General features: G+C 41.9%; 1 protein-coding gene across 2 annotated transcripts in view; it reads left to right on the top strand.

The window, feature by feature from the left end:
* Positions 1-15,216, top strand: part of LOC138952340 (uncharacterized) — a 125,085-nt gene that overhangs the window by 88,122 nt on the left and 21,747 nt on the right. The window contains exon 1 of one of the 2 annotated variants that reach the window (XM_070323986.1): positions 9,677-9,823. The exons of the other annotated variant lie outside the window; for it this stretch is intronic. The gene's annotated coding sequence lies outside the window, so the exon portion shown is untranslated. Of the gene's footprint in view, positions 1-9,676; positions 9,824-15,216 lie in introns of those variants that run through there. 2 annotated transcript variants of the gene reach the window in all.

Raw genomic sequence — 15,216 nt, 5'->3', positions numbered from 1 at the left:
TGTTAGGGGCAAGGTTGTTTACTTGTTCAACCGGGTAACATCTTCTTCTTCTTCTTCTTCTTCTTCTTCTTCTTCTTCTTCTGCGTTCGTGGGCTGAAACTCCCACGTACACTCGTGTTTTTTGCACGAGTGGAATTGTACGTGTATGACCGTTTTTTACCCCGCCATTAAGGCAGCCATACGCCGTTTTCGGAGGAAGCATGCTGGGTATTTTCGTGTTTCTATAACCCACCAAACTCTGACATGGATTACAGGATCTTTTTCGTGCGCACTTGGTCTTGTGCTTGCGTGTACACACGGGGGTGTTCGGACATCGAGGAGAGTCTGCACACAAAGTTGACTCTGAGAAATAAATCTCTCGCCGAACGTGGGGACGAACTCACGCTGACAGCGGCCAACTGGATACAAATTCAGCGCGCTACCGACTGGGCTACATCCCCGCCCTGACTGAGCTACATCCCCGCCCTGACTGAGATACATCCCCGCCCTGACTGAGCTACATCCCCGCCCTGGCTGAGCTACATCCCCGCCCTGACTGAGCTACATCCCCGCCCTGACTGAGCTACATCCCCGCCCTGACTGAGCTACATCCCCGCCCTGACTGAGCTACATCCCCGCCCTGACTGAGCTACATCCCCGCCCTGACTGAGCTACATCCCCGCCCTGACTGAGCTACATCCCCGCCCTGACTGAGCTACATCCCCGCCCTGACTGAGCTACATCCCCGCCCTGACTGAGCTACATCCCCGCCCTGACTGAGCTACATCCCCGCCCCAACCGGGTAACATGAAATCAAAATGAAAGGAAAGCCATCGGGCTTAATATTGCGCTTATTATCAACATCGCTGTGTGAAGATGTACAGCGCCAAGAAACGTATCGTCACGCTCATAAGAAAAATACCTATCTCAGTGTTAGGCATTTCTGTAGTGAAACTACAAGGGAAGCTACTATATGTTAGAGAGTACAAACTCTCAGACCATGGGAAACCATTGCCACGGTAACGTAAGCAAAACTGCCTATCTCGTTTCTTGAGTTAGGCACTATTTCTTTATGATACAGGAAGACTTGTTTTGTGAATGTGAAAGTATGCAAAAGCTCTTTGTGGGTTGTTACGCAGTTTTGCTGATTGAACATGTTGCTGTCAGCTCTTTATCTCACGTTTATCCAGCTGTCACCGCTCGAGATAGGCAGTTTGCAACTTATAACTAAAATGAGAGAGGCAGATTGTTCAGAAACCAAAGAAAGTTTTTTGCGTTTTTCTCAAAACATCAAAAAATGACATAGGCAATTATCTTAGGAGCGTGACGGTATGGTACATGTAGAATGGTTCCAAAAAAGGCAGATATGGCTGAGGGGGGGGGGGGGCAAGGGAGCGAGAGAGCCAAAATAGCTGCATAATTTGGATGCTTTCAAACAAATGAGGAAGCAAATGTGTGAACTCGATTGCTTGAAGTACTGCATTTGCCGATTTTACCAAATCTATTGTCTGATGATAGAAAAAGGGTCCGAGGGGACAGATGGATTGGGAACCCGAAAGTCTTTTCCTTTGCAATGACATGGTAAATCCAGATCGATTAGAGCCGTAAAGGTAAGATGCGAAAACTGGGAGGAAAAGGGCAAAAGGGCCCTGTCTTAAAATATAAGTATCCTGGAGCAATTTTTTATTAGTGCTTTTGTGAACAAGAAACAATTAACAAGTGGCTCTATCCCATCTCCCCCCTTTCCCCTATCCAATCTCCCCCCTTTCCCCGTCGCGATATAACCTTGAATGGTTGAAAACGACGTTAAACACCAAATAAAGAAAGAAAGAATCCTTGAAAAATGTCCTTGTTTTAGACATAAATCCGATCAAATTGAATCATAAGTACAATGCTGTCATACTGACAACAAAGAACAGCTTAACCACATGCACCGCATGACTCTAAACTACATCCACGTTTAGCTGACTTATTATGTACCAATCCACTCATACACACACGCGAAAAAAGAACAACCTTGAATCCAATTCAATGGATTTTTTCTCGTACTTTAATTGGTTCACGTTGTACAAAATAAGAACATGTATGCATTACTGCTTTGACGAGGACTCTTCCACGATAGCAAACCTCCTTATATCTAAAATAGTTCTGTTGCGAGAAGTGTTGACTTCTCATTTACAGGTTACCGATTTTCTCTTGACCAGTATTAATATCTCCATCAGTCAGGTTTTCACCATATCCGACGTCTCTAGATCTGAGAGCGAGAGGCTTTGGCTTCTAATGCACACTCAATTTTACGAGCTCTTCTGGGGCTGGGTTCTTTCGAGAACAGAGTCTCAGCATCCTCGTTCGGATGTTGATCCCAGCTCTCGTACACCCACGCTCCCACATCGAGAAGACCACTTGAGCCCGCGGGTTTTATCCATGGCCTTTGCTACCGTCGTCCTTGGGTGTGAAGGGCCCGGCTTTCAATGGACCTATCGGATGTTGGAGTTGCCTGCTCTTCGGGAGCTCTCCAGCCTTGAAGAGTGCTGAAAACGCTCCTCCTTACGCGCCTCTCAGGCTAGAGAGCTCCTCGTTGAGAACATGGCGTCCGCATCGACAAAGTTCTTGTGCTGAAATCAAAGTAAATACTACTTGTTTGTAGATGGTTATCAGCGACGAGTGGAATGCTACACGCCGTGCAAATCAAGTAGATGCGCTTTTTCATTGAATAATGTGTATGCCAATTTCCTTTTGTAAATTCAATGGACACTAGTCTTTCGCGCACTTTCACCGACAAAGAAATCTATTCAATAAGTTTGCTTAGATAGGATAGTGAGAATAAAATATGTTGACTGTGCTTAAAAAAAGATATTTTATGGTTTTTTGTCACTGGAAAGAATAGCGAGCATGTTTATTGGCGTGGAATCAAGAGTATAACTCGATGTACTTGGCGAGATAATGAGATTCGGATAACTTGAGAGTATGTCAACGAACATACAAGTCGCCCCTTTACGTACAAATCTCCGTCCCCTGTTTCTCTTAGTAAGAATGATTACTGTAACGCCGCCACTTTTATTAGCTCATCTACACATTTACATTTTTCTTTGATGGAACTACTGATGTTTGTGCTTCAGTAACACGAACTATTAATGGACTTGAAAAAGACCCATGGAAATGACGATAATGAACACTGCTATTATGATATCGAGTCAGCTACGCAACAATTAAAAATAAAACAACACAAAGCTGAGAGAGCAATGCTAATTCATGCTGGGGAAAATGATGGCCTGTGCGGGTGTTCTTATATTTTTCGAGAAAAAAACCACAACTTGCAAACAAAATAATAAAGGCCCAACGCTGAAAACTTCAACGTAAAAATAAAACCCGGAAGCGTAAAACTTGACAGTAAAACTAAAGCCCCTTTGCTTATAACGTGAACAAAAAAAGCGCGAAGTCTACAGGACAAAATATCTTTCAGTAGGATAAAGCATGAACAACACACATACCTCTTCTAGCATGGATTTTGTGCGAGAATTAATTTCCCTGAACGTAAATTAGCTGCAACCTAGCCGGTACCCGACAAGCCGTATGCGGGTTGGTCGCCAGGTCGTTTACTTCAAACCCCTTTTGACATATTTAGGTGCAAAGACAGATCTTTTTTCTCCTGCCAACGCGACGTACGTGCAAACAGAATGTCTGGGCTCAAAGTGAATGGGATTATTTTACTTACCTCGATAAATCACACCGTTCTTGTGCGTGTGCTGTGGAAATCTCTCTCTGTTTCTCTCTGTCTCTGTTTGCTTGTGTCTGTCGCTGTGTGTGTGTGTGTGTGTTAGTGTGTGAGTGTGTGTGTGTGTGGGTCTGTCTGTCTGTCGGTCTGTCTGTCTGTGTGTGTTAGTGTGTGAGTGTGTGTGTGTGTGTGGGTCTGTCTGTCTGTCGGTCTGTCTGTCTGTGTGGTTGTATGTATGTGTGTGTGTGTCTCTCTCTCTCTCTCTCTCTCTCTCTCTCTCTCTCTCTTTCTCTCTCTCTCTATCTCTATCTCTCTCTCTCTCTCTCTCTCTCTCTCTCTCTCTCTCTCTCTCTCTCTCTCTCTCTCTCTCTCTCTCATAATTACTCCAACAATAACTGGGGGAAAATCTTGAGTAGTTTTGATTGACGCAATGTACTTTCCAGTTTAAAAACAAACAAAAACACAGAAGTTCGTTGTTGTTGTTTTCCCGCTGCTCTATAGGGTGATATTGTTATACAGTTGATAGACTGCTCTATAGGGTGATATTGTTATACAGTTGATAGACTGCTCTATAGGGTGATATTGTTATACAGTTGATAGACTGCTCTATAGGGTGATATTGTTATACAGTTGATAGACTGGTCTCGGCGCGGCCTCTTGTCTTCATTTAAAAGTCATGTTCGCGTTTGCGTCAGTGGGAGGTCTGCTTTTGAAACAGGCTTGACGATCATCCTTCGGCCTTTAAAACGACTTTTAACGTCATCGAGAAGACTGCTTTTGAAACAAAGTATAGGTCGTTTAAAACTGGCTTAAACTTTGGACATCCGCTCATGCAAATCAAGGGAATGGCCATTTGCAGAGTGTGCACACTCTTCACATTCACCAAGCAGGGAGCGCTACCTGACAACGTCTCTCTGTGTAAGCACGGTGTGATCGTAGATGTTTCACACCAACTTTCACTGCAGAACGATTTAGAGAGGATCAATACGACTGTGCGAAAAGTGCCTATGCAAACAAAAAAATAAAAAGCAGAAACAAAACTTTGAAACTTTTGAATCTGCCTTTTCTTTCAATGATAATGTCTTTTCTGAAATTGTTTTCCAATAACTGAACATTGTATGTGAGATGTTCTCAGTACTGGAGAGAAAATCCAAAAACAGGTAGACTACTAACGTTCCAAAATCCAGAATTAAAAAAATCAAGAAGGGATTTTATTGGAACGTTTAACTTTTGACTGCAGAATGCTTTAAAGACAGGCTTCGTAACCTTCCTTGTATTTTTATGCATGAGAGGAAGTTGTGTTTTCCTTCCCACGATCAAGCTGTGTGAGCTATGATGTTATTCAAGTATACAGTTTAATTACAAAAGTCCACTACACTGAATACTGATGTGCTTTATAATTCGTGCTAAATTTTTCAGGGTATGACGGATCGAAGGGCTTGAAAACTAGTTTAGAGTTACATTTATTTTGAGACCTGTAAAGAAATACTTTCTTTGCTTCTCACCAGAAATAGACAAAAATATTCCTTGCAAGGTGGACACTACAATAATTGTATCCCTATTTTTTTTATTGATCCTCTTCGATCAAAATACTTCCTGAAACAATTAAACGGATTATAAAAGTAATTGCACTTGATCCCAATAGGTCCTAAAAGTCATGATTATTTCGTTTTTATGGTCGATACGGTCCCTTGTCCAAATGCAGTTTCAAATAAAGCAAACAAATTATAACTATTAAATACGAATTCTTATCAAGCAAATCTAAATTTTTTCCTGTGCAAAGACCGTACAATTAGCAGGCCGTAGCTGAAGCCGACTCATTAAGAAGTGATCAATTGTTCCAACAGTGAGTCGTCTGCACCACACAGGGAAGCTTTTATCGAAAGAGTGACAAGTTTTAACGCTGTAAATGCCTGTGCTAATTTGACTGCAATTCTTCTTCCATCAGAAGATCTTGATGCGTTTGTGTGAGTCTGACAGCTTAGGGAATAGTCAAATAGCTTCGTTGTTTGTGTACGTGTGCACGGACGTACTTTCGCGTGCGATGGGTGACAGTCACGCGCATGCGCAAGCATGCCTTCAGAAAAATTACAAATCACAAGGTTACGTGCTCCCTCTGTCTCTGTCTCTCTGTCTCTCGCTCTGTCTCTCTTCCCTCCCCCTCTCTCTCTTTCTCTCTCTCTCCCTCTCTCTCTCTCTCTTTCTCCCTCTCCCTCTCCCCTCTCTCTCTCTCTCTCTCTCTTTCTCTCTCTCCCTCCCTCTAGCTCTCTCCCTCTATCTCTCTCTTTCTCTCTCTCTCCGAGTCTCTCTGTCGAGTACTTTTCAGGAACAAATAAAGATTGTTATTCACTTCCTTTGGTTATCCTTTGTACTTATTTTGATCAAGGTGTCAGAACTTGTGACGATGAGACTTGTTTGACGTGTTTTGTTCTTCATCGCGTCCCGCAACAGTTGAGACTCAGAGCCTGTCTACTCTTGCACATCATGTCTTACATGCTTCATGTCAAAACTTCTATGAGAAGCAATGCGACCCCCAAAAAAGAAGGAGAGAAAGAAAAGAACAGAAGAAGTAAGCAATCAATTAAGAAGTAATAATTAAGAGGGGAAGGGGGGTTAGATGTTGGGGAGAAGATACTGAAATATTTGACGCAGTGGCACAGGAATCATGGACAAAAGACACCGCGCATGCGCAGAGTGCAGCACGAAACCGAGAGCGTTGGATTATGGGATCGATGGAGGCCGCCGGTGATGCACGTGGCGCCCTCTGGGAACACTTCCGCCAGAGCAACAACAAAATGGCACCGATACGAAGGCGACAAAAACACGTCAGGCAGAGCGTACAAAGAGTGATCGCCCTTGAGACTGCGCTGACAGCCAACCGGAAGTCATGCGTTGCGCTACCAATCAAATTCGTACACTTACTGCGCATGTTTCCCCAAAAGGTCCATACTTCCGCTGTCAGCTTTTGGGGCGTTTTGCTTGGCTTCCATGCGGTCTCCCAAAAGCCGTGGCGGTAGTTTTGTTTGCCATCCCATTCTATGAGCAATTACAGTAGTTTTGAAAGGCAAGAAGGTACTTTGCTTAGTGGCAGGAGTAAACCAGAGAGAGGCGGTTACTCGCTGAAATTAGATTTCCTGAACATGTGAAAAATGTCATATTCCTTGACAACGTTTAAGAAAATGTAGCTTCATTTTAGTGGGTTTCTTTTTTCTTGGTTCATAAAGAAGTGTCTGAATCAAAATTTATGCAACTAAAAAAAGTCTTCCCTTTTGATGTTTTGTTATTTTTATTTTTATTTTTTTATTTTTTATTTTTTAACATTGGCAGAACGTAGCTCACAGCAAAAAAATGTCTAGGGATACGGGTTGGAGAAAAGGTAAAACTTCTTAAACTCAGGATAAACAATGACAAATGAGCACGTACGAACGTTTGTTACATTACTTTACATCATGTTCCATTGTTCCCCACATTAATTGAAACCTTACGATACGGACAAAACGGCCATCAGCAGGTCACTCACTTCTGTACACACACACAAATAATTATAATAGAAAATCATACCATAATCCCGCATGACAGCCCCCCCCCCCCCCCCCACCTCCCATCCTTCTTATTCGTTTCCACCAAAAAGGACCTGCCCCATTTTCTGTCCATCTCGTCAGAAAATGTCAGCACATTATGAAAGTCACAGTGAAAGGATTTCATTCCAGGCCCTCTTGTTTCCTCTGACAGTTTCCACTGGTCTCTTTGCAGCTCTCAAGTCCCAGAAGCATTTCAAAAAGAAAGTGTGTGATTGGGATTTTAATGGGAATCTAGAGTAAATCATCTTCTGTGGAGTGCACTGAAGGAGAGAATACGGTAATTGCTGTTTTAATGGGCGGTTTTCCTCTCTCGCAGATTCGACTATGAACAACACACAATCATTTAAAAGGATTGCAAGCTCGAAGTACGATCGATCGGTGTTCGATGTTGCAGATATATAGTGTAAGTTTACCCACGTGTCTTTCTGTCTGTCTGTCTTTCTGTCTGACGGCCTGTCTGTCCTCTGTCTGTCTGTCTGTCGTGTCTATCTGTCTGTGTGCGTATACATGTGAGGATGTGTGTGTGTCACGTGTGTGTGTGTGTGTGTGTGTGTGTGTGTGTGTGTGTGTGTGTGTGTGTGTGTGTGTGTGTGTTCGTTCGTTCGTTCGTTCGTTCGTTCGTGTTCATTTGTCTGTCTGTCCGACTATCTGTCTGCCTGCTTGCCGGTCTGTCTGTTGTGTGTACAAACACAACGATGTGTTCGTCATCACCCTTTTCAGATGAATCTCGCAGGGCGCTCGGCATGAACCATGAACTCTGACCTGAAAGGTCACAAAAGGTTACACAAGGTCAAAGAGACCAAAAATGAATTTTATTGCAAAAGAACCATTGGATGAATTTGTCCCCGCCCTCTCACTGCCCGAGGGTCAAAACGATCATAGAGTTATTTATTGCTATTTAAAAACAAATACATCTCCCACACACGCTTTTTACCCTGACTGCTTCAGATGCGTACGATTTCTTGACTGTTCATTCTCAGCGCAAGGCGGCGACGCTGCGGACAATCAAACGCATGTCAAATAGAAACGCAGAAAAGCGCCGAACGGCCGTTGGCAAGCTTTAGGGGCCATTTGTCCGTCTTGGTCAGAAGTGGACAACTTGAAACTGCCACAGTGTGATGGATTCGCTTTGTCTTGACCGCTTCCTTGCTTTGTCCAAACCCTCTTTCTTGACCGTCGGTCTCTGTCAAAGCGGTGTGAAAAATCAGTTGTGTGCAAGCAAAGATTCGGGGAGGGTATAAATTGAAATGCAGATGATGCACTCGAAACTCTGGCTGCACTCACAATCGCATCGCCGTTACCCATCTGGCAGAGTTAGTTCCCCTTGTGTGTGTTTCGATTGTCTGATGGATTTTGTAGGGAATTGTGCCTTTCTTTTTTGTTTCCTTCTTTTCTATTTCAAAGAAAGAAAATCATTAAAGCGACAGAGTTGAGCTGTCCAGTCTTTTCTTACAGCTAAAAGAACCAGGGTAAAAAGAAACAACAAAATCAACAGACAAAACCATAACAAGCTGAAATTCTAATTGTAAGCTTTTCCTTTGTTCAAGTGTCATTTTCTGTATTCATCTTTGTCGCTTTTGTCTTGAAGGTGTAGCTGATGTGGGCGACAATGGTTATATGTGTTTGTCTGTCTGTCTGTCTGTCTGAATGTATGTATGTTGGTTGGTCTGTCTGTTCTATATATGGCTGAAATACTCTTTCTCCTTAGTCGCGTGTATTTGCATAACTAATCCCAACTTTTATTTCCGAATAGAAGTGTTTTATCTTGTGAAATAAAATCTGATTTGAAAGATTATGGGCTTCCTTTTGGGTGTAAACTATGCCTTTTTTTCGTGATATTTACGTCGAAATAATAAATGAGTATGCAATAGAATCGACCTTTGTGTAATTTGCAACTGGCAACGAGATGCCTGTTTCCACTACTGATTTTAACCATGCATATTTTGAAACCTCTTTGTTACTGTTTGACAATTCTGTGACCTCATTTAAATTCATAACCATTCACATTGTTTTGTTTCATACGTATAACTTTACTTTGTTCGAAAGTAGCTCTCGACACAGTCTCTGACAGGAGCAAAACAAAATCTTTCACCAGCACGATGAAAGGGGAATAACTGTTCCTTCCCGAAAGTAGTTTTCTTGACGGAGTCGTTTCCCTTACATTATAGACATAATATATTATGTGACTCACTGAATGCAGAAAGACAGATCAATAGTCATTATCGTTTCAATGAGCGGCTCCCTTTCATCCTTCGATACGAGCTAGGCAGAGATAGTTTCGTATTTTCTCCCATCGTTGATCAGATTGCTAGCCAATGTAGTTAGAAAGGCAAGTCCGTTCAGTATCTCAAAGCTGTGAATAAAAACGGATGATGAAACGGAGAGGGATGGGGAAAAACCGATGTTGTGTTCAGAGAGTGCGAATTCGTGATGCAATGTTTGGCAACGACCTTCACAGAGGCGTTCACTTTGGCGCCGTGAGTGACACTGTCAGTTGAACCATTCTGTGTGTCCAGTGAGACATAATTGTGTGATTTCTGCTCTGACGGTGAGTGGTTTGTGTGATATTAGTAGCATCGGGTTACCGTGATTGGGAAGGTGGGGGAACAGTATGTCCGTTTATCCATTCCGGCGTGTGTGTGTGTGTGTGTGTGTGTGTGTGTCAGTGTGTGCGTGTGTGTGTGTGAGTGAAAGAGAGAGAGAGAGAGATTTATATGTTTTAATTAAGAGCAGATAACCTGATTGATGCTTTTGTTTTAGGATAATCTCATAGATTCTTCTGTAAATGCGACCATCGCATGTTAAATATCGCACACGCACATATATATCTCTCTCTCTTTTTCTCTCTCCCTCTCTTTCTCTCTTTCTCTCTCTCTCTCTCTCTCTCTCTCACACACACACACACTCACTCACTCACTCACTCACTCACTCACTCACTCACTCACTCACTCACTCACACACACACACAACACACACACACACACACACACACACACACACACTGACACACACACACTCACAATATTAAACGGTTTTAATGTTGTATGTCCTTCATACCCTCCTGTCCGTACAAAAACTACATTGATGTGAAAAAGAGCCGTAGTACAACGTTTTTCATGGTAGAATTACAGGAATGTTGTAAAGTTGGTGTAGCGAGGTCAAAACCCAAGTGTAGGTTAGTCGGTCATGCCCCAGAGACGACGAGAGGGGAAGCGCATGGGAATGTCATTCTGGCGCGTGCATGCACACTGGTATGGGGTGTGAATGCGACGTGTCTGACTGAGGGAATGCCGCTGAGAGCGTGACATGAGATCAGAGGGAGAGAAAGAGAGAATTGAACTTTAATTTTCGAATAAGCATTGACAGAATGAAAAGCAATGCAAACATTGAGAGAGAGAGAGACAGAACTCAGAACTCAGAACGGTTTTTTGTACTAAGGCCACATACCCATATGTGCACGTCCTAGATACTGGGAAATACTATGGGTTGTCAACTTTGAATGACTGTCACAATATCTCTGAGCAATGGATGACAAAGGGGATGCTTTGATGTCAAAGGGGATGGATTTGACTTACTGTAACAACCAAGTTTGGGTTTCCAAACATTGCTGTGGGTTTTAAACGATTTAATTTTTAGCCAAAATGCCCCCAAAACAGCACCTAAAACTGGGACAAAAATACACCAGTCTGTGTTGCAGCTGTACATAATGGAGAATAAAGCTCTGTGAATTTTATTGTGATGTTTATGGGTCAGCTGAAGGATTATTCTCGACATACACACTCAAGAATTACATCTATTTTTCTTCTTCTGGGAGTTTGATCGGCAAAGAAAACACGTAATCGTGGGTTACCGTCGTTTCCGGTTTCAACTTCATCAAAAAATGCGATCTGCTGAACAAAGGAAACCTCAAAGTTATTCAAAGTCATTATTTATTTATTTCAACAACATTTAGGTTTTCAAAACACAGCACTACGGTAGGAAACAAATTTATTTCAGCTTATAATCGCGCTTGAATGTACCCCACCCTTGTTTCGTTTCCATCTGTAACCCACGAAAGCATGGCCACAGCAGACGACAAATCCCGCATTGCCTATCACACACGCGTTGTGAGATCGCGGGAACACCGTCGAAAGTTCCATTCATGACGTTTGACCCGGTCATGTGAATAGACAATGAGAATTTATCCACCCAATCGTATTCGTTTCCGGTTTTTGAGACGTAACTCACGACAGACCACGCTGTATCTTCACTGTTTGAGACCTGTAAAATCTTTTTTGACAATTGTAGCATATATTCATCGACGAATTTTGCGATATTTTGCTGATTAAAGCTTGATCTGGTGCAAAGTTTGAGCAGCACATGTGTTCTCATGATCGGCGCCATTATGAAATTTTCAATTCTTCTGCAACGCACGATCGACAATCGATTAATTCTCTCATTTAGGATTGTCGCTTATGGAAACTTGAAAATTTCAAACTTTCATGTATGCATAGTTATTTATCTATGTAGTCCACATGCAATAATCAAGTTTTAGTTCTTTTCTTTGGAAATAAAAGACATTACGAACTATGGTTTCCATGAAACTCACGACAGTATTATCTCTATACACATAAACCCAGTGAGCACAGATCGAAAACTTTTTGCTCACTTAAATCTTTCTATCATGTATTAAAACCCAAAAGGGTGCCCAAAACGCTAGTTGCTACATTTGACCTACAAAAAAAACTTTTGCGCCTGGACATTGCGTGGGTTACGGTTTCCACTTTCTACTTCGATCTAGTTAACTTATGGAAACTTGTAATTTCAAACTTTCATGTTTGCATATTTATTTATCAATGTTGTCCACATGCAAATTGCAATATAATCAAGTTTTAGTTCTTTTCTTTGGAAATAAAAGACATTACAAACTATGGTTTCCATGTAACTCACGACAGTATTATCTCTATACACATAAACCCAGTGAGCACAGATCGAAAACTTTTTGCTCACTTAAATCTTTCTATCATGTATTAAAACCCAAAAGGGTGCCCAAAAGGCTAGTTGCTACATTTGACCTACAAGAAAAACTTTTGCACCTGGAAATTGCGTGGGTTACGGTTTCCACTTTCTACTTCGATCTAGTTAACTTATGGAAACTTGTAATTTCAAACTTTCATGTTTGCATATTTATTTATCAATGTTGTCCACATGCCACATGCAATAACTGAGCTAAAGTTCTTTCCTGTGGGATATTGAAGCAAAAAGTGGAAACCATGTAACCCACGACATAGAGCGTACTGCATGTGTCTAATTGTCATTTCTAAAGAAACCCCGATATGAAAGGTCCTCTCTTTGACAGAAAAAGATACAGGCATGTCTTTTGCACTTAAAAAAGAGTATTTCACTCAATTCAGTCCTACTTTTTTTCCTGGTGTCCATGTCCCATAGTTGTGACCCAGTATCTAGGATGTGCACATATACAAACCAAGGGGAATGGGGGAAGAACAAAAGCAGAAACAACACAAAAACACAACAACAACGACAACAACCACGAATTGAATACGTGAAAAACATTACTGCTACTTGAACTCCGAAACATTAAACATCAACATATTCATTTACAATATACCTATGAAAACAATTGTCTTCGTCTGATTGCATGATATATACATTTTGCAAGAGATCTACACCGTATGGAGTCTCTACATCTTAATACTAAAGAAAGTGGCATATTTCCAAAAGTATTAAGAAATCTCATTCTCAAATCAGAATACAGTGGACAGTGTAATAAAAGGTGGTGTTCATTCTCTTTCACATTTCCACAGTAAGAGCAATCACGAGCTGCAACGCAATCGCTGTAACTTTTCAAATTTCCATTACTTAGAAGAACACCTAATCTAAACTGGGCTAACATTTAAAACAATACAACTCAACTGACAAACTGTCTTTAAATGTACAATACATGTATACAGACTGTAACGATGTTTTAGACAAATTGTTTCTGCCCACTCCTGCTTAAACATGTCCAATAATCTTACTTTGAATACGCGCAAAAACATGTTTATGTTTCCAACACTCTGTTGGAGAGAGAGAGAGAGAGAGAGAGAGAGAGAGAGAGAGAGAGAGAGAGAGAGAGAGAGAGAGAGAGAGAGAGAGAGAGAGAGAGAGAGAGAGAGAGAGAGAGAGAGAGAGAGAGAGAGAGAGAGAGAGAGAGAGAGAGAGAATTAAACTTTATTTTTTTAATTGAACTTTATTTTTTGAGGGTGACAGAATAAGCAACGCAAACATTGAAAGAGAGAGAGGACTGGACTGAACTGGACTGGACTAAAATGAACTTTATTTCGAAAGGACAGGTTCGGCCTTATAAGCGTTGAATCTGTCATTTTCACATAAACAGCATAAATATATGAACAAGTAAGGAGCTGATCTGGACCAGTCATAACCGTTGAAGTAGAAACAGTATGTATACAGATTCGCTAGTAGTTGTTGATGGTGGTGGTGGTGGTCAGGGTGTTGTGTGTGTGTTTGTGTGTGTTGTGTGTGTAGTTGTGTGCATGTGGGTGGTTGTGGTTGTGTGTGTATGTGTTTGTCTGTCTCTCTGTCCGTCCGTCCATCTGCATGCATTGGATATGTGTGTGTGTGTGTGTGTGTGTGTGTGTGTGTGTGTGTGTGTGTGTGTGTGTGTGTGTCAGTGTGTGTGTGTCAGTGTTACGTGTGTGTGTGTGTGTGTCAGTGTGTGTCAGTGTTACGTGTGTGTGTGTGAGGGTGTGTGTGTCTGTCTGTCTGTCTGTCTGTCTGTCTGTCCGTGTGTCTGTGTGTGTGTGTAGGTGGGAGTGGGGTTGGGTATATGTGTGGGCTCGTAAGCTTACGTGCGCGTTGATATGGTAGTGGCAGGGCCGGATCAGTTATAGTTCGTTGGAGCTAAGTAAAGGGAGCGAAGCGACCGAGCTTCGCTGGGGAGGTCCGGGGGCACCCCCCCCCCCCAAAAAAAAAAATGTTTGGTGTCCAAAGAAGCCACACGAGGCTTCTTCTTCTTCTTCGGCGTTCCACGAGGCTATCTAAGCTTAGACATTGCTCAATCTGTCTTTTTTTCTCACCCCTTTTTGAGGGAAGCAATTTAAACTTTTTTATATTATCATTTTCTCGCATTAACAATAATATGCAACGGCTCTCTTAAAAAATTGTCTATCTTTCATGGTTGCACAATAGAGGGTGCACAGCAATATCGAGTTTGTCGTTACACACAAACATAGAAATTAGTTGTGGTGTGTTTTGAATTATGCACTTCAAAACAAACAAAACAAACTACGTTGAATCAGACACCGTTGATGATAAAATCGTTTATTTAACGTCATTCTGTAAAAACATTGGCAACATTTGTCTTAGATTAAAAACACACACAGGCGCGCACACAAACTTTCCCTTTATGTACAGTGGTTCACCCCCCTCCCACCCCCCGCACACTCTCGCTCATCTAATTAAAAATGGTAATAAGAGATACTTGGATATAAAATCGTATTCTTAAAGGTTCTGATAAAAAAAAAATAAAGTAGCTATATGAGACGCAATGGCGTCAGCCGCAGCAATGTCTCTTCATATCCAGGGACCAAGTGGGTGCGTGTGCACAAGTCCAGCGATAAGTTTGGGACCTTGCCACCCAAGGTCTTTATTAAAACTTAAAAGATAGCTTAATTTTTCATTTGGGGTATTTGGCAGGATATTTCTATTCGAGTTTATAAATTGAGTCAGGGGTTGAAAGTGGCATGAGTTCAAATCACACTCAGACACCGTAAGAGTACACATGTTAACTTCACGGTCTCTGATCGAATTGTACTGGTGCGTGCCCTAGGATGGAAATACGGTCACGGCCGTTACGCTCTAAATCAGTAGCGTGAGTTCACGCTTCTGCTCTTTTGATTTTGGTATCGATTTTCACTAGTTATTAGTATGTTTGTGTTTGGC

The sequence above is a fragment of the Littorina saxatilis genome, linkage group LG17, assembly GCF_037325665.1.
Source record: "Littorina saxatilis isolate snail1 linkage group LG17, US_GU_Lsax_2.0, whole genome shotgun sequence".
Taxonomy (NCBI): Eukaryota; Metazoa; Mollusca; class Gastropoda; order Littorinimorpha; family Littorinidae; genus Littorina; species Littorina saxatilis.
Note: the sequence above shows the minus strand (reverse complement) of the source record. Positions and strands in the feature narration are given on the sequence as shown.